Source organism: Ranitomeya imitator, chromosome 5 (assembly GCF_032444005.1).
Source record: "Ranitomeya imitator isolate aRanImi1 chromosome 5, aRanImi1.pri, whole genome shotgun sequence".
Lineage (NCBI taxonomy): Eukaryota > Metazoa > Chordata > Amphibia > Anura > Dendrobatidae > Ranitomeya > Ranitomeya imitator.
Genome location: NC_091286.1, coordinates 445,061,191 through 445,087,828, shown reverse-complemented (window position 1 = coordinate 445,087,828; position 26,638 = coordinate 445,061,191). Strand labels below are relative to the sequence as shown.

General features: G+C 45.7%; 1 protein-coding gene across 1 annotated transcript in view; it reads left to right on the top strand.

Annotated features, from left to right (window-relative positions):
• Positions 1 to 1,744: 1,744 nt before the first annotated feature.
• The window catches only part of LOC138638133 (carboxypeptidase N subunit 2-like), a 28,920-nt gene continuing 4,026 nt past the window's right edge, over positions 1,745 to 26,638 (top strand). The window contains exon 1 of the mRNA XM_069727173.1: positions 1,745 to 1,868. The gene's annotated coding sequence lies outside the window, so the exon portion shown is untranslated. The remainder of the gene's footprint in view (positions 1,869 to 26,638) is intronic.

Below are 26,638 nucleotides of genomic sequence, written 5' to 3'. Positions count from 1 at the left end.
GGCACAGACCCCCCGCAGCCCGGCACAGACCCCCGCAGCCCGACACAGACCCCCTGCAGCCCTGCACAGATGCCCGACAACCCTGTGATCCCTGCAGACCCCCGCGATCGCCCCGCAGACCACCACAAACACCCGCACATCTTCCCCGCATACACACAGTCTCCGCCCACACACACAGACTCTGCCCACACTCCACCCACGCACTCCTCCCCCCTCCCGATCTGCAGCGTTTCCCACAGCAAAACCACAGATCTTTTTTAGATCTGCGGTTTTGCTGCGGATGTGCTCGACTCAATGGAAGTCAATGGGTGCAGAAAGGCTGCAGATCAGCACAAATAAATGACATGCTCCTTCTTTTAACCCGCAGCATTTTCAGTGCGGAGTTTTCTGCACCATTAGCACAGCACTTTTTCCATTGATTTACATTGTACTGTAAATCACTTGCGTATCTGCAGCGTTTCTGCACGGATCTGCAGGAAATCCACAACATGTGCACATAGCCTATGTGAGTTGGTGTCTGGAATATAACTTTCTTCTGATTACACCACCTTATGGTATATCACATAGTGCCTGAATAATCCAATCATACAGTGTACAAATAAAACTATTAGACTTTAGTTACAACTCCCAAATGAATAAACTAGGCAATAAAGTAGCATCCTGTGTCATCGGAGTTGGTGACATTGTCTTCAATATTAGCAGTTGTTGGCTGTGATTGCACATATTGCACTTCCTTAATGACAGCTGTGAAAGCAATTCTTAGCACTATAATAACAGCTCCTACAGGTATATTTTCTCATTTCCAAGATTATTTGTGGCCAAAACTTTATAGTTACACAGAGATTTTGGAATGAAAGGCTTAAAATGTCATACATTATGTCACAGACGCTATACTGGGTCCACGTGGTGTTTTTTAACTGTTTGGTAACGTATCTAAACAGATGAGTCCAGGACTTGATAAAGGCTGTGTGATGTGTGTTACTACTCCAACAGTCAACTGACCCTGCAGCCAATCATTGGCCTCAGCGGTCACGTGCGTGAATGGCAGGTTATCACTTCTTGTCCTGGTGAGATTACCAGGAGTGGTGAGGAATGGAGTGGTAAGTAATACTTAGTTCTGTATTTTATTGCAATCCTTTAATTTGAACAGTTTTAAAAAATATTGCAGGAAGCCTCTTTAGTTTGAAAATATTTGTACAATTCTGGTGATCCGGCACACAAGACAATTATAATACTGGATTAGTGGAATTTAAATTGGATTGGGCACTAGAAAACCTAGGCCAATCATAACTGAGGGGATGAGGGCTTTTAAGAGACCCTTGGAAATTTTCTCACATACGGCTGAATGAGTCTAATTCTAGAGGCTTTCCAAATTTTAATTTTTTGGGATTGTTGGGTGAATCTGGATTAAAAATGTATTTTGGTGCCACTGAAACAGCTAATCTGTAATGCCTGGCCATTTGGTGTCCGAGTAAAGGAAATTCCTCGGCTGGTGTTATGCAGTCAGATGTTTATAAATTCAGCTGGTGCAAGCATCTAAGACGGGCGTCCAAAAGCCACATAGTTATTATCACACTGCATGTGCAGAGTAACGCCAAAAACACAGAAGGATTTCTCTGTAAACTGTGGACTAGACATAATGGGATTGGTTATCTGAACGTCCAAATTACGCACGAAAAGCTTATCGGCCAAGACAACATCTTATCTCTTCCCCACAGATGTTTTGCTAGTAGAAGGTGCGTATACAGAAGTGTGAGGCTGTCAGCAGATCCGGAGTGTGAACTGCACCAGGCTGTCCGTCCTATCACAGGATAATGTCTTATTCTCTACCAGGAGCAGAATAGACCCCACAGGGGCTTCCCATAAAGGTAAGTGCATCCTATAAATCTCAATAGTAAAACAACTAATAAAACTGACTGCTCAGAAATATGTTATAGAAGGTGCTCTCCTGTTATAGAAAGCTTGGTTTCCTCGCAAAAATGTTATTTTTGCCCCAAATTTTGCATTTTCAACAGGGTAACAGGAGAAATTGCACCATACAGTTTGTAGTGCAATTGCTCCTGAGTATGCCGATACCCCATATGTGGGGGAATAATAATTTTGAGGCATGGTGCAAAGCTCAGAAGGGAAGAGGCGTCATATTGGAGTTCAGATTTTGCTGTAATGATTTGGGGGTGCCATGTCACATTGGCAGAGCCGCTGAGGTGCTAGAACAACAGAAACCCAATATATGTGAACTCATTTTACAAACTATAGTCCCCAATGAATTCATCTAGTGGTGCAGTGATCATATTGACATATGATGAAGAGAGAATAAATTACATTTTTACCTCTAAAATGCTGTTTTAGCCCCAAGTTTTAAATTTTTCTAAGGGCTAATAGGATTTTTTTCTACAACAAACTAAGGTCCATTTTTTCCTGAGTGCGCCAATACCCTACATTTAATCGGGAAATATTTTTCAGGCACAGTGCAAAGCTCAGAAGGCAAAGAGCACCAAATTTTATTGTTATAGTTTGCAGGTGCCATGACCCACTGACCCCATTTTAAACACTACACCTCTCAATGAATTCATCTGGGGGTGCAGTGATCATATTGACACCATGGGTTTGTCACAGAATTTTATACCATTGAGGAGTGAAGAAAAAATAACTACCTTTTTAAAAACAAAATTTTGTTTTAGTCCCAGATTTTACATTTTCACATAAGAAGTGGGTAAAAATGACACCAAAACTTGTCCCACAATTTCTACTGAACGTGGCAATACCCCATATGTGGCTGTACAGTACTACTTAGGCTACGTTCACATTTGCGGTGTTGGGCGCAGCGTCGTCGACGCATACCGACGCAGGCGTCATGCACCCCTATCTTTAACATGGGGGGCGCATGGACATGCACCGGTATGCGTTGTATTGCGTTTTACGACGCTTGCGTCATATTGACGCACAGACAGGGCGCAGAAAACGCTACTTGTAGAGTTTTCCCTGCGCCGAAATTCCTGCTCTGTACGATCTTATGACAACGCATGCGTCGCAAAACGCTGCGTTGTGTACATGCGTTGTTGGTTGCGTCGCCGACGCTGCGCCCAACAACGCAAATGTGAACGTTACCTTAGGCATATGGAGAGACTCGGGAGGAATGGAGCAATATTTGCCTACTGGAGCGCAGATTTTCCTAGAACAGTTTGCGGACTCCATATATAGATCCTCTATTTGCTAGAAGAGCAAAATCCCTCCTCAAGTGACCCCATTTTTTAAACTATACCCCTTGGGGAATTTATCTACAGGTGTAGTGACGATTTTGACTACATTGGTATTTTCCAGCAACAAGCAGCAATGAATGTTGCAGAATGAAAATTGCAAACTGCAGTTGTAGTGACCAGTATGCTGTAGTAACCAGTACATTGTAGTCATCAGTACGTTATACCCAGCCTGTGCTTCTGGAGGCATGCACCCTTAAGTTCGGCAGGCTCTTATCACTACAGAAATGCCAAACGTGGATGCAATATGTGGTTTTGGTACACTGTGGGGCTCAGAAGGGAGAGGGGCATTTGGATTTGAGAGTGGAGAATTTGCTGAATATTTTTTGGCAGGTGAGGAGCCATTTTTCTTTTTCAGAGCCTTTATGCTACCAGTAACTTGGAAGCCTCTATATTTCTATTAATAGGTGACAGACCTGAGTGAGGGCTTGCTTTTTTGTGGATTGAGTTGAAGCTTATATTGGGAACATTTTACATAACGTTAGGGATCACAGTTATCCGGCTCTCTACGCTGAGCACTTACTTTGGGGTTTCCATCTGTCTCTGAGTGACGTGATTCAGATGAAACCGCCAAGTGATCCATTCACTATAATAAGGTAGAACAGTTATTCTGGACTCCATCTGGCCTCTTTTCAGCAGTGCCCTTTTTTCAGAAGTGCATAAAACTGTGGCCGACAGCACATTTATGCAATCCTAAAAAGATGGACATCGCCAGAACACAGGTCATATGGCATCCACAGTGCCTCCATCTGCCTCATTATAGGGAATCTTCCACCAGAGGTTCCGTCTAAATCATGTATTTCAGAGATTTACACGGAAACCCTGGTGCAAGTGCTCAGCGCAGTGTACAGGATAAATGTGCACCGAGCCTTACTGGGATCTTTAGGAGGCAGAATGAAAAAATGAACAGCAGGTGAAGAATTGATTTTATTTATTTTTTGCGCCATTCCTCGTGCGGTATAAGTGATTAGGTGACTTCATTCTTCGGGTTAGTGCAATTACAGAGATACCAGATTTATATTGGGTTTTTATGTTTAGCTGCTGTCACACACTAAAAGATGCTTTTTATTGTCTTTTATTGGATTTTGATCACCGGTGCCCAAACTTTTACATGCCACTGTGTATACACCCCAATAAGCATTTCTTCACAACAATTTCTACTTCAATGTCACATACTGCATCAGCCTTTTCTATAGCATTTTGCCAATGGGTTCTTTATTTTGGACAATGTTAGATTAATTACAGTAATGAACCTGCAATAATAAAAACCTTAGGCAAATGGGCGATGAAACAATTTGCACAGCATCACTAGTGGAAAACAATGCCTTAGAGTATGTCCACACATTGCATATTAGGCAGCATTTTGGACCCAACTCATGTTCGCTACGTACAAAGCGCTGTTGGCTTTTGAACACAGGTGATTCCGCATGTGTTCATTGAACCACATGGAATCATTGAGTTCAATACACCTCTCCAGTCCATCCTTAACTCTGCTGCCCGGCTATTTCATCTCTCTCCTCGCTACTCCTCCACTTCCCCCCTCTGCAAATCTCTTCACTGGCTCCCATTCCCTCAGCGTATCCAGTTCAAATTAGTAATACTAACCTACAAAGCCATCCATAACCTATCTCCTCCATATATCTCTGAACTAATCTCCCGATATCTTCCCTCACGTAATCTCGGGTCCTCCCAAGACCTCCTTCTCTCCTCCACGCTTATTCACTCCTCACTCAACCGCCTCCAAGAGTTCTCCTGAATATCCCCCATCCTCTGGGATTCTTTGCCCCTACACGTCCGACTATCAACCACATTCAAATCCTTCAGACGGAACCTGAAAACCCACCTCTTCAAGAAAGCTTACAGTCTGCACTGACCCCGCTGCCTCCTCACCACTACCAAGCTACCGCCTCACCAACACTGGAACTCCTACAATCCCTGACCTACTGTCTCCTTCCCCACCATCCTGTAGAATGTAAGCCCGCAAGGGCAGGGTCCTTGCCCTTCTGTATCAGTTTGTAATTGTTAGTTTGCTTACTGTAAGTAATATCTGAAAATTTCTCATGTACAGCACCATGGAATCAATGGTGCTATGTAAATAAATAATAATAATAATTACGGGTGAAATTTATCTTGCGGAGTCTCGCGTCTCTGCTAGATAAATTGACATGCTGCAGTCTGGAAAGATCAATGGTGTCGCTCAAAAGTACAACTCGTCCCGCAAAAAACAAGCCTTCACATGGCTTATGGACTGAAAAATGAAAAAGTTATGGCTCTGTGAAGAAGGAGAGCGAAAAACGAAAATGCAAAAACAAGAATACCTCCGGTCATGAAGGGGTAAAGAGGTTTTCACATGAACAAAGTACATTTTAATCAATAGATCTTGGAAAAAAATGTAGTTCCACAATTGGATGTGTTTTTAAAAAATATTCCTTTATTGAGATCATCTTATAAATGTGCCCTGCTGTGTACTGTGTAATGGCTGTGTCTGACCGTACAGGAACATGGTCTGATCATACTACAGCTCCTGGGCAGGTAGGAAGCAAAAGTGAGGATATAGACATTAAAGCATGGAATCGCAGCTGATTCTTTTTGTGAGGAAAGCATTTCTGTGCCTGTTTTTAAGCAATGTTTTACCTCAAAGACAGAATTAGTTGTGATACCATGCTGTAATGTCTGTATACTCTCTTGCTTCCTCCCCTGCCCAGGAGCTGTGGTATGATCAGACCATGTCCCTGCACGGTCAGACACGGCCATTACACAGTACACAGCAGGGACACATTTATAAGATTATCTCAGCACAGGAATATTTTATTTAAACACATCAAATAGTGGAATATATTATTATTTAAAGATCTGTTGATTAAAACATTGATAGAAATAAGCTTTGCTCATGGTAAAACCCCATTAAGTTAGAAAACCCCACTTTCTTCCCTAGCGGCTTCGGATGAGGAGTTTGTCCAGTAGGTGAGTATATATATTTTTTATCTTATTACCACCCATTTTCACAAAATAGTTTTTAAGCAGTGCCTATTCCTCCTAAATTTTTCAACCTCCTTGTAGTTTCAGATCTTTCATAAGTAGACGTGACTATATGAGTAATGCATGCTGTATATGAGTCTTGTGTATTGGGGATGATGCTGTCTTTTTTTCTAGCTGTCATGTATCAGCATAGCTTTATTCTTGGACTGCTTTCTCTTTCTGCAGCCCACAATGGATCTTATGTGAGAATAGAGCTTACTTTGGAGATCTTTTTTATTTTTGTCCTTTGCGTATTCTTCAATTCTCAAAATGTCTGCAAATATATACATGGTTAGGATAAGACGTTATCAACATCTGGTGAGAATTTCATATCAAAAGGGACTTTAGAAATATATTTCCTCGTTCACTTGACCATATTTTTGGTCTGGGTGCTATCTGTGAAAAAAACGGACCACACTTAGACCAATGTTAGGCCTCTTTCACACTTCCGTTTTTTACAATCAGTCACAATCCATCAAAATGTTGAAAAGATGGATCCTGTGCAGATTGTAAAAAACTTGTGCACTGGGTCCGTTTTTTTTATGGATCCATCGAGGCTATGTGCACACATTGTGTATGCGTCTTTGCTGCGTTTTTCCGCTGCGAAAACACATACACAACACAACCCAGGTTAAAAATAATAAAAAAATTAAAAATCGTGATATTCTTACCTTACGGCGTCCCCCGCAGCCTTCCCGCAGCCTTCCCGATGCTCGCGATACTGCTGGCAGCTCCCATTCCCAGTAATGCCTTGTGAGACAATGACCTGTGATGACGTAGCAGTCTCGCGAGACCACTACATCATTGGGTCATTTAGCAAGGCATTACTGGGAACAGGAGCTGCCGGGAGCATCGCGACCATCGGGAAGGCTGTGGGGGACGCCGGAAGGTAAGTGGATCGCCCCCATGTAAGGGCAATGGGGTACTCGGTACCGGGTCCTTCAGTTCCCTCAACTGGGATGTCACGGTGGCCCGACCCTGACCGTGGCCCTATGAGGGGCTCCCAATAAAAGGGGAAAGGTTTGTAGATAACGGTAGTGTTCGTGACGCCACCTGTGGTATTCGGTCAGGGTGACCGACGCTGTTTAGGGGTCCGCTGGGGTGATGAAATGGCAGCTAGATGGTATACCTTCCCACAGGTGAAGTATATCCCCAGGGCTTCCCGGAAGTGTAGATGGTGATGGTGGATGGTGCAAGGTGCGGTGAATAACGAGGACACAATGGGTGCAGTCTCTTTACCTTTACTGAAGGCTTCAGCATCCACAGTCCAGGGTGCCAGATGACAGGGTAGGCAGAGTCCGGCCGGTCTGATGGCAATTCCAGAGTCCCCCTATCCAGGTGGAAATCAGTAGCCTTCCCCTTGCACACAGTAACGTAGTAGGTCCCTACGTGCATTAGCTCCCATAGGGTCCTCACTCTTGTTATTCTTCTCTCTGTCCCCCAGATGGATAGGACAAACCCGTATGACGGTGGTGGCCTGAGGCTATTTTATAGGGATCCTAGCGTCACCCCTCCTCCGTGTTGCCACTTTGTCTGCTTAGGTTCTTAGGTTGGGCAGCCAACTTGGAATCGACTGTCCTGCTGGTCTCTGAAGTAAAGCGTAGAGTCTATTACTCCCTCGGTGTTCCGGATACCAGATCTGCGCTCAGTGGGAGGCAGCCTGCTCCTAGCTGGCCTCCCACTGGTGTTTTACTCCTGTTGCTACGACTTCTGTGCTCACTCACTACGGCACACTTCATTTCTTCTCCTTTCTTAGGAGGCTGCCGCATGGGTTGCAGGCGCAGCTCCGTGTCCTTCTCTCCCTTTTGCTGGGCCGAGCCCAGTCAGCTCCTCTCCTCTCTGACTGACTATCTCCTTCTCCCTCCAGTCAGGTTCTCCTTCTTCCTCTGTCTGCCTAACTTCCTAACCAAACCCCCAGTTTTACCCAAGTGTGAGGAGTGGCCTAATAAATAGAACCTTTTGCTCCCCCTGGTGGCTGGCGTGTGAAGTGTGTGTGTGGCTGTGATACCTGGCAGGGTGAACTCCTTTGGTGCCATCAGACGTAACATCGCTCCCCCTGGTGGAAGAACGACTTTACTGCAACGACCAGGATTCTGGGGCGCTGCATAAGAATATCACGATTTTAAAATTTTTTTAATTATTTTTAACATTATATCTTTTTACTATTGATGCTGCATACGCAGCATCAATAGTAAAAAGAGACAGAGAGCGAGAGATAATTTCCCTGACTGCAAATTCTTCCACGCATGCTTAGTTTCAAAAGGCGCCATCCGTCGCTGGATTCCTGCTTTTAGGTGGTTTCACACTTGCGTTTTTGTCTGCAGCGTTTTTTGTACCAAAAAGCGCATGTGTTTTTTTTCCTATATTTAACATTAAAAACGCATGGGGTTTTTTTTGTACACGTTTGGTCGCGTTTTGCAACGCATGCGTTTTTTTGCTGCATGCATTTATTTGCAGAAATGCAACATGTAGTATTTTTGAGAGGCGTTTTTTTGATGCATAAAAACGCATGCGTTTTCATGCATTTTTTTGCGTAAAACATGCATTAGAGTCAATGGAAACGCATGCGTTTTTTGTGCATGCGTTTTTTGTGCATGCGTTTGCATGCGTTTTTAAACGCATGCATTTCAATTTAGATAAGGTGGTATAGACACTGATAAGCCACCCCCTAGCAGCAGGGTGATAAAAGGGACCTTGGGGGAAGTTTCAGGACACTTCTCATCAGAATCCCAAGAAGACAAGACACTGCCGGGACGCATTTTGGTGGACAAGACCCAGAGCAATGTGAGTATATCCTAGCCAATGCCTTTATTTTCAATTTTTTGGATCTACATGTCCTAATTTCTTCAATTTTTTTCTTTAAACATGCATCAGAATGTCTTCTGCGGAGTCTTAATCTGATGAGGAGTTTGAGCCACGTCAGTCGGAAGTGGATCATGTGAGTGAGGTGAGTTTTTGGCCCATCAGCTTGGTAAGTATTCACTGTCACATCGACACATGTGACAATTTGATTTTTCTTTTTTTTTAGAGCACTTCTACTGAGGGACAGACAGGGACGGAGCAGCGGAGTCAAGGTCCGGTGGGAAGACGGCAGCGGGTATGTATACAAGGCAGACTGTCCTCATTGTAATATTCTTGAATCTTCCTTTCTTTACCCTTGTATTTTTTTTAATTTTTCTTCTGGAATCCTTTTCTAAGTTGACTTTCATATTCATGCCATTTCTCATCATCTGTTAATTTTTTTTTCCTAATGTGATTGAGCAAACTTAAATGATTTTCTTTTAATTTTAGGTTTCACGATGGGACGATGACCGTATAGATAATGACCTCCTGATAACCCTTGTCTAGGAGCGAGTTCCGTTGTGGGACGGCCGGGATCCACAGCATTCAATAAACAGCACACTACGCCGCTTATGGAGTGAGGTGGCACAAGCGCTTGTGGGATTGCTGGGAGAATGCCCCGCCACGGGTCCGTAATGCATTTGGTAAGTATTGCACTGCAGTGTGAAACAGCAGACCTTGGCCGTGCTCTCTTGACTGTGTGTGATGAAAGAAACTTTTCGGAGTTTCTTTCATCACACACAGTTGTCTTTGCACAGCCAAAAGTCCATTTTCTGACCATTATATTTTATTCTTATTTCACAGTGGAGAAAATAAGAACACGTTGGCGTTCCATGAAGGACCGCTTCAACAAGGACGTGCGCGAAGAGAATCGTGCTGCAAGTGGTTCCGGAGCAAGGCACCGGCTGTACAAATACCACCGTGTGCTGTCCTTTTTAAGACCGGTCCTTCTCCAGAGAGTGTAAGTATTTCTCACATGCTTCCGGTTGTATTGCATTGACATAATATGTAATTTCAAATTCCACAGGATGTACCGTCTTGTTATATTTTGGTATTAATTTTCTGTTTCCTTTTTTCACAGCACACACAGCACGACTGTCGCCCCAGGTTCTGGAGCGGTCCTTCAGCCGGCAGCCACGGACCCGTCCCAGCCATCCAGCAGCGCAGCAGCAGGTGGGCCTTCCACACTCACTGGAGACCAGGGAGCTGGCCCATCAGGTATTCCCCTTTCGCAGTCCTCTTCCACTGCACCCTTTTTTGCGGGCTCATCCCGGCAGTGACAGAGGGCTTCGGATAGGTCACTCATGCCCGAGTTTTTGCACTTGAGCTCGGTTTTACACGAAGCAATCAAGGATTTAGGTGACAGAATGGATGTGTCTCATAACCTCTTAAATTGCCGGATCCAGGATGTCACCAAAAGCCTTGATCAAGATAAAGCCGACCTCCAGAGGCCAGCTCATCATTTTTTTAACCAAATAGAGCAGGGCATGTCGGAACACCTTAGCCCTGATTTCCAGCTCAGTGTGATGCAGGCCTGCAATGTTGCTTTTGTGCAGGCTATGCAGCAGAGTCGCAATGTACAGCAGACAGTGGCGGCATATCCAACTATGCTGTCACTGTCACGATTAACCTCCATTCCTACCTCTGCTGCATACCACTGCACGGCCACCTCTATTCCATCCACAGGTGTACTCCACTACAGCGCCAACACGATAATGAGTGCTGTTGGACATCCCACCGCCACCACCGTGACAACCGCTGCTCCGGCTTGTACCTCCTTCACTGACACCATGATGCAGCAGGATCCAGGCATGGCGTATCGGAACGCCCCCCCCCCCCCGATGCAGCAGGACCTTGGCATGGCTTTCTGGGCAGGACACCCCCCAATGCAGCAGGACTCAGGCATGGCTTTCCGGGCAGGACCCACCCAGATGCAGCAGGACCCAGGCATGGCTTTCCGGGCAGGACCCACCCCGATGCAGCAGGACCCAGGCATGGCTTTCCGGGCAGGACCCACCCCGATGCAGCAGGACCCAGGTATGGCTTTCCGGGCAGGACCCACCCCAATGCAGCAGGACCCTGGCAGGGCTTTATGTTCCCCCCCACCAGCAATGCAGCAGGACCCTGGGAGGGGTTTATGTTCCCCCCCCCCAACGATGCACCAGGACCCTGGCAGGGCTTTATGTTTCCCCCCCACTACGATGCAGTTGGACTCTGGTGTGGCCGAGCGATCCACAATCAAAATGGACTGTGAGATAGTAGAGCCGGACCCTGACGTATCTCCTGCCACCACGCAACAACATATGAGCCCACCAAGACGTCCCCCTACCAGGAAAACACAAACGAAAACTCAGAAAACCAAAAAAAAAAAACTCTTAGTATTCCTCCCCCATCACCTACCGATGTGTCTGTATTGTCAGTTTTGTCTCACCCTTCCAGTGCGTCTCAAGCCTCTCATGTGTTAAGCCCCATCCCCGAACTTCCAGACCCTTCCAGTTTCATTGCCCCTTCTCCTGCCACCCCTGCCTCCTCCACGGTGAGCCAGGCTTCAGTTCTTAACACCCCCCGTTTACATCACTCTACCCCAAGCTGTCGCGGTACAACCCGTCGCGGTACAAAAAAATAAGTTTTTAAATTGGTTTGTTAACTAAATAAAAAAATGTTAATTTGCCACAATTATGTTTGGTTTATTGTGTCTATCGCCGCCGTCAATACACACCAATAAACTTCGCCGCACACTTATTCTTTGGGCCAAAACATATCTCCAGTAGTTTAAAATACAAGACTACATCTATATGTGTGTCTTTAGTATACAGATATGAGGTGTCCCAAAAAATATAACAGTTATTTCCATACTCTGTTTTTGTACCTAGTGTGACAGTACAAAGAGAAAATGGTGGAAATCAAGTTCAGTACTCTACTGAACAGGTCAGGTGTCCAAAAACTCATAAGTTAAGACACCTGACCTATTGAGTTGATAACTGCTTTGTATATTCACCATATTCTCTTCTTTATACCTAATCTATTACACAACAAATGAGGTGACAATGGTTGTCACACGCTACATATGTATGCTCACCTGGCCAGGTGTAAGAAATTGTGAATTCATGAGCATGTATATGTTTATCATGAATTCATTATTTCTGACACTTGACTTGATGGGTATAGATAGCGTGACAGTGATTGTCTAAGAGTACCTTCACTCTAAACGACGCTGCAGCGATCCAGACAATGATCCGGATCGCTGCAGCGTCGCTGTTTGGTCGCTGGAGAGCTGTCACACAGACCGCTCTCCAGCGACCAACGATGCCGGTAACCAGGGTAAACATCGGGTTACTAAGCGCAGGGCCGCGCTTAGTAACCCGATGTTTACCCTGGTTACCATCCTAAAAGTAAAAAAAACAAACGCTTCATACTTACCTTCCGCTGTCTGTCCCCGGCGCTGTGCTTCTCTGTACTGGCTGTGAGCACAGCGGCCGGAAAGCAGAGCGGTGACGTCACCGCTCTGCTTTCCGGCCGCTGTGCTCACAGTGAGTGCAGGAAAGCACAGCGCCGGGGACAGACAGCGGCCCTGCGCTTAGTAACCCGATGTTTACCCTGGTTACCAGTGAAGACATCGCTGAATCGGCGTCACACACGCCGATTCAGCGATGTCAGCAGGAGAGCCAGCGACCAAATAAAGTTCTGGCCTTCTAGCCCCGACCAACGACATCACTGCGTGTCAAACTGAACGATATCGCTAGCCAGGACGCTGCAACGTCACGGATCGCTAGCGATATCGTTTAGTGTGAAGGTACCTTTAGTCTTGACGCAATGACGTCAACAAGATTACCAATAAATCAACATGGTTACCAATAAATCAACATGGTTGCCATTATTAGAAGTATGCGGCCAGTGTTTTATATCATTATTTGTAAACCAAAATAGGGAGTGCAACAATATAAGAGGTCAATTATGATATTAAAATAATAACTATTACCTCATCATCTATCACCCACTCCTGGTTTTGGATTACAAAATATGATATACATACATATATCTACTGCCCGTCTTTGGTCAACCTTTGTTTAGAGAGGAAAAAGATAAGAAACACGGTCAACACAACCAACACTCAAGTTTATTAATTTGAAAAATTTTTATCAGTATATAATAATTGGTAAAGATAAAGATACAACAGGACATTTACACAACATTGTCCTGCCATGACACCCGTCCAATATCGGAAACAAAATAGGCCGCAAATTGGTCCCGCATGAGACCAACGGCTGCAGTTGACCGCATCGGGTGATGCTGAAAATCAGGCAGTGGGTGTGCAACTGGTTCATCCAGTTCAATGTGGGGTCGCTCCTTAGCAATTATGTAATTGTGGAGAACCACACAGGCTTTGACCACCTAGTCCACTGTTTCCACTTTTAGATTTATGGCTGTTGCAAGAATGCGCCATTTAGCAACCAGAATGTTGTGAATTCTGTGGCAGAGCTCCCTCCTGTGGTCACAAGTGGTACTTCGGCTGATTCTCTCTGGGAGCTTCCGTTTGTGGAGGAAAGTGGTACTGCGGCTTCTGAGTTTCCTCCCTCAGGTGATCTGGTGAGGTCGTTAGGTGCTTCTCTACTTAACTCCACCTAATGCTTTGATCCATGCTTCCTGTCAATGTTCCAGTGTTGGACTTGTTTTTCCCTGGATCATTCCTGTGGCCTGCTGCTCTGCATAGCTAAGTTCTTCTTTGCTATTTGTTTGCTATTTTTTCTGTCCAGCTTGTCTAATTGTTTTGCTGGAAGCTCTGGGACGCAAAGGGTGTACCTCCGTGCCGTTAGTTCGGTACTGAGGGTCTTTTTGCCCCCTTTGCGTGGTTTTATTTAGGGTTTTGTGTAGACCGCAAAGTTATCTTTCCTATCCTCGCTCTGTTAAGAAAGTCGGGCCTCACTTTGCTGAATCTATTTCATCCCTACGTTTGTCTTTTCATCTTAACTCACAGTCATTATATGTGGGGGGCTGCCTTTTCCTTTGGGGTATTTCTCTGAGGCAAGGTAGGCTTATTTTCTATCTTCAGGCTAGTTAGTTTCTCAGGCTGTGCCGAGTTGCATAGGCAGAGTTAGGCGCAATCCACGGCTGCCTCTAGTGTTGTTTGGAGAGGATTAGGGATTGCGGTCTGCAGAGTTCCCACGTCTCAGAGCTCGTTCTATTATTTTGGGTTATTGTCAGATCACTGTATGTGCTCTGACCGCTATGTCCATTGTGATACTGAATTGCCTATCACAACAGTACAGGAAGCCCAAGGTGCTAATGATTCTCAATAGAGGGAAAAAAGAAGTTCTGAGACCATTTTTTTTTCCTTGCACTGTGTTTTGCCTTTTTTTTCCCCTAGACATTTGGGTGGTTCAGGACACAGGTGTAGCAATGGACATTAAAGGTCTGTCTTCATGTGTGGATCAGCTCACGGCAAGAGTTCAAAATATTCAAGATTTTGTGGTTCAGAATTCTTTGTTAGAACCGAGAATTCCTATTCCAGATTTGTTTTTTGGAGATAGAACTAAATTTCTGAGTTTCAAAAATAATTGTAAACTATTTCTGGCTTTGACACCTCGCTCCTCTGGTGACCCAGTTCAACAGGTTAGGATCGTCATTTCTTTTTTGCGTGGCGACCCTCAGGACTGGGCATTTTCTCTTGCGTCAGGAGATCCTGCATTAAGTAATATCGATGCGTTTTTCCTGGCGCTTGGATTGCTGTACGATGAGCCTAATTCAGTGGATCAGGCAGAAAAAAATTTGCTGGCTCTTTGTCAGGCTCAGGATGAGATAGAGGTATATTGCCAGAAATTTAGAAAGTGGTCCGTGCTCACTCAATGGAATGAATCTGCGCTGGCAGCTATATTCAGAAAGGGTCTCTCTGAAGCCCTTAAGGATGTCATGGTGGGATTTCCTATGCCTGCTGGTTTGAATGAGTCTATGTCTTTGGCCATTCAGATCGGTCGACGCTTGCGTGAGCGTAAATCTGTGCACCATTTGGCGGTATTACCTGAGATTAAACCTGAGCCTATGCAGTGCGATAGGACTATGACCAGAGTTGAACGGCAAGAACACAGACGTCTGAATGGGCTGTGTTTCTACTGTGGTGATTCCATTCATGCTATCTCTGATTGTCCTAAGCGCACTAAGCGGTTCGCTAGGTCTGCAACCATTGGTACAGTACAGTCAAAATTTCTTCTGTCCGTTACCTTGATCTGCTCTTTGTCATCGTATTCTGTCATGGCGTTTGTGGATTCAGGCGCTGCCCTGAATTTGATGGACTTGGAATATGCAAAGCGTTGTGGGTTTTTCTTGGAGCCCTTGCAGTGTCCTATTCCATTGAGAGGAATTGATGCTACGCCTTTGGCCAAGAATAAGCCTCAATACTGGACCCAGCTGACCATGTGCATGGCTCCTGCACATCAGGAGGTTATTCGCTTTCTGGTGTTGCATAATCTGCATGATGTGGTCGTGTTGGGGTTGCCATGGCTACAAGCCCATAATCCAGTATTGGATTGGAAATCCATGTCGGTGTCCAGCTGGGGTTGTCAGGGGGTACATGGTGATGTTCCATTTCTGTCAATTTCGTCATCCACCCCTTCTGAGGTTCCAGAGTTCTTGTCTGATTACCGGGATGTATTTGATGAGCCCAAGTCCGATGCCCTACCTCCGCATAGGGATTGTGATTGTGCTATCAATTTGATTCCTGGTAGTAAATTCCCAAAAGGTCGACTGTTTAATTTATCCGTGCCTGAGCACACCGCTATGCGCAGTTATGTGAAGGAATCCCTGGAGAAGGGGCATATTCGCCCGTCATCGTCGCCATTAGGAGCAGGGTTCTTTTTTGTAGCCAAGAAGGATGGTTCGCTGAGACCTTGTATAGATTACTGCCTTCTTAATAAGATCACTGTTAAATTTCAGTACCCCTTGCCATTGTTATCTGATTTGTTTGCTCGGATTAAGGGGGCTAGTTGGTTCACCAAGATAGATCTTCGTGGTGCGTATAATCTGGTGCGAATCAGGCGAGGCGATGAATGGAAAACTGCATTTAATACGCCCGAGGGTCATTTTGAGTATCTAGTGATGCCATTCGGACTTGCCAATGCTCCATCAGTGTTTCAGTCCTTTATGCATGACATCTTCCGAGAGTACCTGGATAAATTCCTGATTGTGTACTTGGATGACATTTTGATCTTCTCGGATGATTGGGAGTCTCATGTGAAGCAGGTCAGAACGGTTTTTCAGGTCCTGCGTGCTAATTCTTTGTTTGTGAAGGGATCAAAGTGTCTCTTTGGTGTGCAGAAGGTTTCATTTTTGGGGTTCATCTTTTCCCCTTCTACTATCGAGATGGATCCTGTTAAGGTCCAAGCCATCCATGATTGGACTCAGCCGACATCTCTGAAAAGTCTGCAAAAGTTCCTGGGCTTTGCTAATTTTTATCGTCGCTTCATCTGCAATTTTTCTAGTATTGCCAAACCATTGACCGATTTGACCAAGAAGGGTGCTGATTTGGTCAATTGGTCTTCTGCTGCTGTGGAAGCTTTTCAAGAGTTGAAGCATCGTTTTTCTTCTGCCCCTGTGTTGTGTCAACCAGATGTTTCTCTTCTGTTCCAGGTCGAGGTTGATGCTTCTGAGATTGGAGCAGGGGCTGTTTTGTCGCAGAGAGGTTCTGATTGCTCAGTGATGAAACCATGCGCTTTTTTTTCCAGGAAGTTTTCGCCTGCTGAGCGAAATTATGATGTGGGCAACCGAGAGTTGCTGGCCATGAAGTGGGCATTCGAGGAGTGGCGTCATTGGCTTGAAGGAGCTAAGCATCGCGTGGTGGTATTGATTGATCATAAGAACTTGACTCATCTCGAGTCTGCTAAGTGTTTGAATCCTAGACAGGCTCGTTGGTCGCTGTTTTTTGCCCGTTTTGACTTTGTGATTTTGTACCTTCCGGGCTCTAAAAATGTGAAGGCAGATGCTCTGTCTAGGAGTTTTGTGCCCGACTCTCCGGGTTTATCTGAGCCGGCGGGTATCCTCAAGGAAGGAGTAATTGTGTCTGCCATCTCCCCTGATTTGCGGCGGGTGCTGCAACAATTTCAGGCTAATAAACCTGATCGTTGTCCAGCGGAGAAACTGTTTGTCCCTGATAGGTGGACGAATAAAGTTATCTCTGAGGTTCATTGTTCGGTGTTGGCTGGTCTGTTATGGCTGGCAATCAGGCAACACAGCGTGCAGTAATCAGCGCACATACAGAGATCTGGCAATAACCAAAAACAATAGGACGAGCTCTGAGACGTGGAATCTCTGTAGACTGCAGTACCTGATCTATCCTCACACAACTATAAGCAGCAGTGGATTGCGCCTATCACTACCTATGCAACTCGGCACTGCCTGAGGAGCTGACTAGCCTGAAGATAGAAATACAAGCCTGACTTACCTCAGAGAAATACCCCAAAGGAATAGGCAGCCCCCCACATATAATGACTGTTAGCAAGATGAAAAGACAAACGTAGGAATGAAATAGATTCAGCAAAGTGAGGCCCGATATTCTAGACAGAGCGAGGATAGCAAAGAGAACTATGCAGTCTACAAAAAACCCTAAAACGAAAACCACGCAAAGGGGCAAAAAGACCCACCGTGCCGAACTAACAGCCCGGCGGTGCACCCCTTTGCTTCTCAGAGCTTCCAGCAAAAGTTAATAGCAAGCTGGACAGAAAAAAACAGAAAACAAACTAGAAGCACTTATCTAGCAGAGCAGCAGGCCCAAGGAAAGATGCAGTAGCTCAGATCCAACACTGGAACATTGACAAGGAGCAAGGAAGACAGCCTCAGGTGGAGCTAAATAGCAAGGCAGCCAACGAGCTCACCAAAACACCTGAGGGAGGAAGCCCAGAGACTGCAATACCACTTGTGACCACAGAAGTGAACTCAGCCACAGAATTCACAACAGTACCCCCCCCTTGAGGAGGGGTCACCGAACCCTCACCAGAACCCCCAGGCCGACCAGGATGAGCCACATGAAAGGCACGAACAAGATCTGGGGCATGGACATCAGAGGCAAAAACCCAGGAATTATCTTCCTGAGCATAACCCTTCCATTTGACCAGATACTGGAGTTTCCGTCTAGAGACACGAGAATCCAAAATCTTCTCCACAATATACTCCAATTCCCCCTCCACCAAAACAGGGGCAGGAGGCTCCACAGATGGAACCATAGGTGCCACGTATCTCCTCAACAACGACCTATGGAATACATTATGTATGGAAAAGGAGTCTGGGAGGGTCAGACGAAAAGACACCGGATTGAGAATCTCAGAAATCCTATACGGACCAATAAAACGAGGTTTAAATTTAGGAGAGGAAACCTTCATAGGAATATGACGAGAAGATAACCAAACCAGATCCCCAACACGAAGTCGGGGTCCCACACGGCGTCTGCGATTAGCGAAAAGCTGAGCCTTCTCCTGGGACAAGGTCAAATTGTCCACTACCTGAGTCCAGATCTGCTGCAACCTGTCCACCACAGAATCCACACCAGGACAGTCCGAAGACTCAACCTGTCCTGAAGAGAAACGAGGATGGAACCCAGAATTGCAGAAAAATGGAGAGACCAAGGTAGCCGAGCTGGCCCGATTATTAAGGGCGAACTCAGCCAACGGCAAAAATGACACCCAATCATCCTGGTCAGCGGAAACAAAACATCTCAGATATGTTTCCAAGGTCTGATTGGTTCATTCGGTCTGGCCATTAGTCTGAGGATGGAAGGCCGAGGAGAAAGATAGGTCAATGCCCATCCTACCACAAAAGGCTCGCCAGAACCTCGAGACAAACTGGGAACCTCTGTCAGAAACAATATTCTCAGGAATGCCATGTAAACGAACCACATGCTGGGAGAACAAAGGCACCAAATCAGAGGAGGAAGGCAATTTAACCAAGGGCACCAGATGGACCATTTTAGAAAAGCGATCACAGACCACCCAAATGACCGACATTTTTTGAGAAACGGGAAGGTCAGAAATGAAATCCATCGAAATATGTGTCCAAGGCCTCTTCGGGACCGGCAAGGGCAAAAGCAACCCACTGGCACGTGAACAGCAGGGCTTAGCCCTAGCACAAATTCCACAGGACTGCACAAAAGCACGCACATCCCGTGACAGAGACGGCCACCAGAAGGATCTAGCAACCAACTCCCTGGTACCAAAGATTCCTGGATGACCGGCCAGCACCGAACAATGAAGTTCAGAGATAACTTTACTAGTCCACCTATCAGGGACGAACAGTTTCTCGGCCGGACAACGATCAGGTTTATTAGCCTGAAATTTCTGCAACACTCTCCGCAAATCAGGGGAGATGGCAGACACAATGACTCCTTCCTTGAGGATACTCGCCGGCTCAGATAACCCCGGAGAGTCGGGCACAAAACTCCTAGACAGAGCATCCGCCTTCACATTTTTAGAGCCCGGAAGGTATGAAATCACAAAATCAAAACGAGCAAAAAATAACGACCAACGGGCCTGTCTAGGATTCAAGCGCTTGGCAGACTCAAGATAAGTAAGGTTCTTATGATCAGTCAAAACCACCACGCGATGCTTAGCACCCTCAAGCCAATGACGCCACTCCTCGAATGCCCACTTCATGGCCAGCAACTCTCGGTTGCCCACATCATAATTACGCTCAGCAGCAGAAAATTTCCTGGAAAAGAAAGCACATGGTTTGAACACTGAGCAACCAGAACCTCTCTGTGACAAAACCGCCCCTGCACCAATCTCAGAAGCATCAACCTCGACCTGGAACGGAAGAGAAACATCTGGTTGACACAACACAGGGGCACAGCAAAAACGACGCTTCAACTCCTGAAAAGCTTCCACGGCAGCAGAAGACCAATTAACCAAATCAGCACCCTTCTTGGTCAAATCGGTCAATGGTCTGGCAATGCTAGAAAAATTACAGATGAAGCGACGATAAAAATTAGCAAAGCCCAGGAATTTCTGCAGACTTTTTAGAGATGTCGGCTGAGTCCAATCCTGGATGGCCTGAACCTTAACCGGATCCATCTCGATAGTAGAAGGGGAAAAGATGAACCCCAAAAATGAAACTTTCTGCACACCGAAGAGACACTTTGATCCCTTCACGAACAAGGAATTAGCACGCAGTACCTGGAAAACCATTCTGACTTGCTTCACATGAGACTCCCAATCATCTGAGAAGATCAAAATGTCATCCAAGTAAACAATCAAGAATTTATCCAGATACTCACGGAAAATGTCATGCATAAAAGACTGAAAAACAGATGGAGCATTGGCAAGTCCGAACGGCATCACCAGATACTCAAAATGACCCTCGGGCGTATTAAATGCCGTTTTCCATTCATCTCCCTGCCTGATTCTCACCAGATTATACGCACCACGAAGATCAATCTTAGTAAACCAACTAGCCCCCTTAATCCGAGCAAACAAGTCAGAAATCAATGGCAAGGGATACTGAAACTTAACAGTGATCTTATTAAGAAGGCGGTAATCAATACACGGTCTTAGCGAACCATCCTTCTTGGCTACAAAAAAGAACCCTGCTCCCAATGGTGACGACGATGGGCGAATATGTCCCTTCTCCAGGGACTCCTTCACATAACTGCGCATAGCGGTGTGTTCAGGTACGGACAAATTAAATAAACGACCCTTAGGGAATTTACCACCAGGAATCAAATCGATAGCACAATCACAATTCCTATGCGGAGGTAGGGCATCAGACTTGGACTCTTCAAATACATCCTGAAAGTCCGACAAGAACTCTGGGATGTCAGAAGGAATGGATGACGAAATAGACAAAAATGGAACATCACCATGTACTCCCTGACAACCCCAGCTGGTTACCGACATAGAGTTCCAATCCAATACTGGATTATGGGTTTGTAGCCATGGCAACCCCAACACGACCACATCATGCAAATTATGCAGTACCAGAAAGCGAATTACTTCCTGATGTGCAGGAGCCATGCACATGGTCAGCTGGGCCCAGTACTGAGGCTTATTCTTGGCCAAAGGTGTAGCATCAATTCCTCTCAACGGAATAGGACACCGCAAAGGCTCCAAGAAAAATCCACAACGTTTAGCATAATCCAAATCCATCAGATTCAGGGCAGCGCCTGAATCCACAAACGCCATGACAGAATACGATGACAAAGAGCACATTAAGGTAATGGACAAAAGGAATTTGGACTGTACAGTACCAATAACGGCAGAGCTATCGAACCGCCTAGTGCGTTTAGGACAATTAGAAATAGCATGAGTAGAATCACCACAATAGAAACACAGTCTGTTCAGACGTCTGTGTTCTTGCCGTTCTACTTTAGTCATAGTCCTGTCGCACTGCATAGGCTCAGGTTTACTCTCAGACAATACCGCCAGATGGTGCACAGATTTACGCTCGCGCAAGCGACGACCGATCTGAATGGCCAAGGACATAGACTCATTCAAACCAGCAGGCATAGGAAATCCCACCATTACATCCTTAAGAGCTTCAGAGAGACCCTTCCTGAACAAAGCCGCTAGTGCAGATTCATTCCACAGAGTGAGTACTGACCACTTCCTAAATTTCTGACAATATACTTCTACATCATCCTGACCCTGGCATAAAGCCAGCAGATTTTTCTCAGCCTGATCCACTGAATTAGGCTCATCGTAAAGCAATCCCAGCGCCTGGAAAAATGCATCAACATTACTCAATGCAGAATCTCCTGGTGCAAGAGAAAATGCCCAGTCCTGTGGGTCGCCGCGCAAAAAAGAAATAATAATCAAAACCTGTTGAATAGGATTACCAGAAGAATGAGGTTTCAAGGCCAAAAATAGCTTACAATTATTTCTGAAGCTCAGGAACTTAGTTCTGTCACCAAAAAACAAATCAGGAATCGGAATTCTTGGTTCTAGCATCGATTTCTGATCAATAGTATCTTGAATCTTTTGTACATTTACAACGAGATTATCCATTGAGGAGCACAGAGCCTGAATATCCATGTCCACAGCTGTGTCCTGAAGCACTCCAATGTCTAGGGGAAAAAAAAGACTGAAGACAGAGCTAAGAAAAAAAAATGATGTCAGGATTTCTTTTTTCCCTCTATTGGGAATCATTGGTGTGGCTCCTTGTACTGTTATGGCTGGCAATCAGGCAACACAGCGTGCAGTAATCAGCGCACATACAGAGATCTGGCAATAACCAAAAACAATAGGACGAGCTCTGAGACGTGGAATCTCTGTAGACTGCAGTACCTGATCTATCCTCACACAACTATAAGCAGCAGTGGATTGCGCCTATCACTACCTATGCAACTCGGCACTGCCTGAGGAGCTGACTAGCCTGAAGATAGAAATACAAGCCTGACTTACCTCAGAGAAATACCCCAAAGGAATAGGCAGCCCCCCACATATAATGACTGTTAGCAAGATGAAAAGACAAACGTAGGAATGAAATAGATTCAGCAAAGTGAGGCCCGATATTCTAGACAGAGCGAGGATAGCAAAGAGAACTATGCAGTCTACAAAAAACCCTAAAACGAAAACCACGCAAAGGGGCAAAAAGACCCACCGTGCCGAACTAACAGCACGGCGGTGCACCCCTTTGCTTCTCAGAGCTTCCAGCAAAAGTTAATAGCAAGCTGGACAGAAAAAAACAGAAAACAAACTAGAAGCACTTATCTAGCAGAGCAGCAGGCCCAAGGAAAGATGCAGTAGCTCAGATCCAACACTGGAACATTGACAAGGAGCAAGGAAGACAGCCTCAGGTGGAGCTAAATAGCAAGGCAGCCAACGAGCTCACCAAAACACCTGAGGGAGGAAGCCCAGAGACTGCAATACCACTTGTGACCACAGAAGTGAACTCAGCCACAGAATTCACAACACTGGTCATCCTGGAATCTTTGGTACCAGAGAGTTAGTGGCTAGATCCTTTTGGTGGCCATCTCTGTCGCGGGATGTGCGTACTTTTGTGCAGTCCTGTGGGATTTGTGCTCGGGCTAAGCCCTGCTGTTCTCGTGCCAGTGTGTTGATTTTGCCCTTGCCGGTCCCGAAGAGGCCTTGGACACATATCTCTATGGATTTTATTTCAGATCTTCCCGTTTCTCAAAAGATGTCAGTCATTTGGGTGGTCTGTGATCGCTTTTCTAAGATGGTCCATCTGGTACCCTTGTCTAAATTGCCTTCCTCCTCTGATTTGGTGCCATTGTTCTTCCAGCATGTGGTTCGTTTGCATGGCATTCCAGAGAATATCGTTTCTGACAGAGGTTCCCAGTTTGTTTCGAGGTTTTGGCGAGCCTTTTGTGGTAGGATGGGCATTGACTTGTCTTTTTCCTCGGCTTTCCATCCTCAGACTAATGGCCAGACCGAACGAACTAATCAGACCTTGGAAACCAATCTGAGATGCTTTGTTTCTGCCGATCAGGATGACTGGGTATCCTTTTTGCCTTTGGCTGAGTTCGCCCTTAATAATCGGGCCAGCTCGGCTACCTTGGTTTCGCCATTTTTCTGCAATTCTGGGTTCCATCCTCGTTTCTCTTCAGGACAGGTTGAGTCTTCGGACTGTCCTGGTGTGGATACTGTGGTGGACAGGTTGCAGCAGATTTGGACTCATGTAGTGGACAATTTGACCTTGTCCCAGGAGAAGGCTCAACATTTCGCTAATCGCAGACGCCGTGTGGGTCCCCGACTTCGTGTTGGGGATCTGGTTTGGTTATCTTCTCGTCATATTCCTATGAAGGTTTCCTCTCCTAAGTTTAAACCTCGTTTCATTGGTCCGTATAGGATTTCTGAGGTTCTTAATCCTGTGTCTTTTCGTCTGACCCTCCCAGATTCTTTTTCCATACATAACGTATTCCATAGGTCATTGTTGCGGAGATACGTGGCACCTATGGTTCCATCTGTTGACTCTCCTGCCCCGGTTTTGGTGGAGGGGGAATTGGAGTATATTGTGGAGAAGATTTTGGATTCTCGTGTTTCTAGACGGAAACTCCAGTATCTGGTTAAATGGAAGGGTTATGCTCAGGAAGATAATTCCTGGGTTTTTGCCTCTGATGTCCATGCTCCCGATCTTGTTCGTGCCTTTCATGTGGCTCATCCTGGTCGGCCTGGGGGCTCTGGTGAGGGTTCGGTGACCCCTCCTCAAGGGGGGGGTACTGTTGTGAATTCTGTGGCAGAGCTCCCTCCTGTGGTCACACGTGGTACTTCGGCTGATTCTCTCTGGGAGCTTCCGTTTGTGGAGGAAAGTGGTACTGCGGCTTCTGAGTTTCCTCCCTCAGGTGATCTGGTGAGGTCTTTAGGTGCTTCTCTACTTAACTCCACCTAATGCTTTGATCCATGCTTCCTGTCAATGTTCCAGTGTTGGACTTGTTTTTCCCTGGATCATTCCTGTGGCCTGCTGCTCTGCATAGCTAAGTTCTTCTTTGCTATTTGTTTGCTATTTTTTCTGTCCAGCTTGTCTAATTGTTTTGCTGGAAGCTCTGGGACGCAAAGGGTGTACCTCCGTGCCGTTAGTTCGGTACGGAGGGTCTTTTTGCCCCCTTTGCGTGGTTTTATTTAGGGTTTTGTGTAGACCGCAAAGTTATCTTTCCTATCCTCGCTCTGTTAAGAAAGTCGGGCCTCACTTTGCTGAATCTATTTCATCCCTACGTTTGTCTTTTCATCTTAACTCACAGTCATTATATGTGGGGGGCTGCCTTTTCCTTTGGGGTATTTCTCTGAGGCAAGGTAGGCTTATTTTCTATCTTCAGGCTAGTTAGTTTCTCAGGCTGTGCCGAGTTGCATAGGCAGAGTTAGGCGCAATCCACGGCTGCCTCTAGTGTTGTTTGGAGAGGATTAGGGATTGCGGTCTGCAGAGTTCCCACGTCTCAGAGCTCGTTCTATTATTTTGGGTTATTGTCAGATCACTGTATGTGCTCTGACCGCTATGTCCATTGTGATACTGAATTGCCTATCACAACACCAGAATGCCAAAGGTGCAATCTACTGTTCTTCGGGCCCTGGTCAGTCTGTAGTTGAAGATCCTTCTAGTGTGGTCCAAGTCCCGACTAGAATATGGCTTCAGTAGATTTTCACACATCTGGAAGGCCTCATCCCCAACCATAACAAATGGCAGCGGTGGGCCTTGAGTGTTGGGGAGAGGCTGTGGAGGGGGAAAATTAAAATTGTTGCCATACACCCGACGGCCCATATCCGAGCTCTTGAAAGTCTGGGAATCATTGCCACAGCCAAAAGCTCCAATGTCCACGGCGATGAAGCGACACTCCACATCCGCTATTGCCATGAGCACTACAGAAAAATATTTTTTGTAGTTGAAAAACTCCGATACGGTTCTGGCAGGTTTGATAATGCGGATGTGCTTTCCATCCACCGCCCCTAAACAGTTGGGGAAATCACACACATTCAAAAATTTATCGGAAATTTCACGCCACATGTCAACGGTGGGTACTGGTATAAACTCCTCACGGAGTACATTCCATAACGCACGACAGGTGTCCACAACTATTCCGGACAGGTTTGATATTCCAAGGCGGTATTGGAAGTGGAGGGAAGATAAACTCTCCCCTGTGGCAAGAAATCTAGAAGAAAAACACACGTAAAAACAACAACATTAAAATCTACTCTTTTTATGCTGTGTTTAAAAATAACAAAAAGAAAAAAACACATAAAATACATGTCATAATAACCAAAATTTGGACTGTCATTGGTTTAGATTTTGAACGTACCTTAATGTCACTAGCAGACGTTCCTCGGGTGGAATCGCTCTATGGAGCTGTGTGTCCTGTCGCCGTATGGCTCCTTGGACACGAGACAGCAAATCCCGGAACGATTCTTGTGACATTCTCGTGTAATCCTGGAATTTCTCCGGGTTGGCATTCAGCTCGGCATAGAGCGTGTGATAGGCTCCACGGCTCTTACGCACTTCAATGATGGGGTGCCTCCAAAAACGCCTACGTTGTCTCCTTCTCCATCTTTGGCGGTTTCGGTCTTGCTCCCAAGCAAAAGCACAGGCCAGAAAAATCTTGAAGCTGAAATCCAGGTTGAAATAAAAGCTCTCCATGGAAAGATCCATCATAACACAGGAAACAGTAGCAAGCTGTTAACATTTCTGTACCCCTAGGGTCAATATATAGAGAGCCCATCATATACGCCCTCTCAATTCCCATTGGTGGTGTCAGGTTATCTATTTTTGGCTCCTTGAATTTTTTTGTGAAATGTTAAAAAAAAAACACAAACGCATGCAAAAACTCATGCAAACACATGTAAACGCTGCGTTTTTTTGCCGCATGCGTTTAACGCATGCATCAAAAAAACGCAGCGTTGACATGCATTTACATGCGTTTTTGCATGCGTTTTAAATGCATTAAAAACGCTGCAGACAAAAACGCAAGTGTGAAACCAGCCTTTGACAGTCAGCGACGGATCCTGCGTCCATAGACTTCCATTATAGCCAACTACGGACAGCGCAGGATCTGTCACTGAGCGATTGTCCGACATACAGAAAAAAAATTCCTCTGTGCGCTG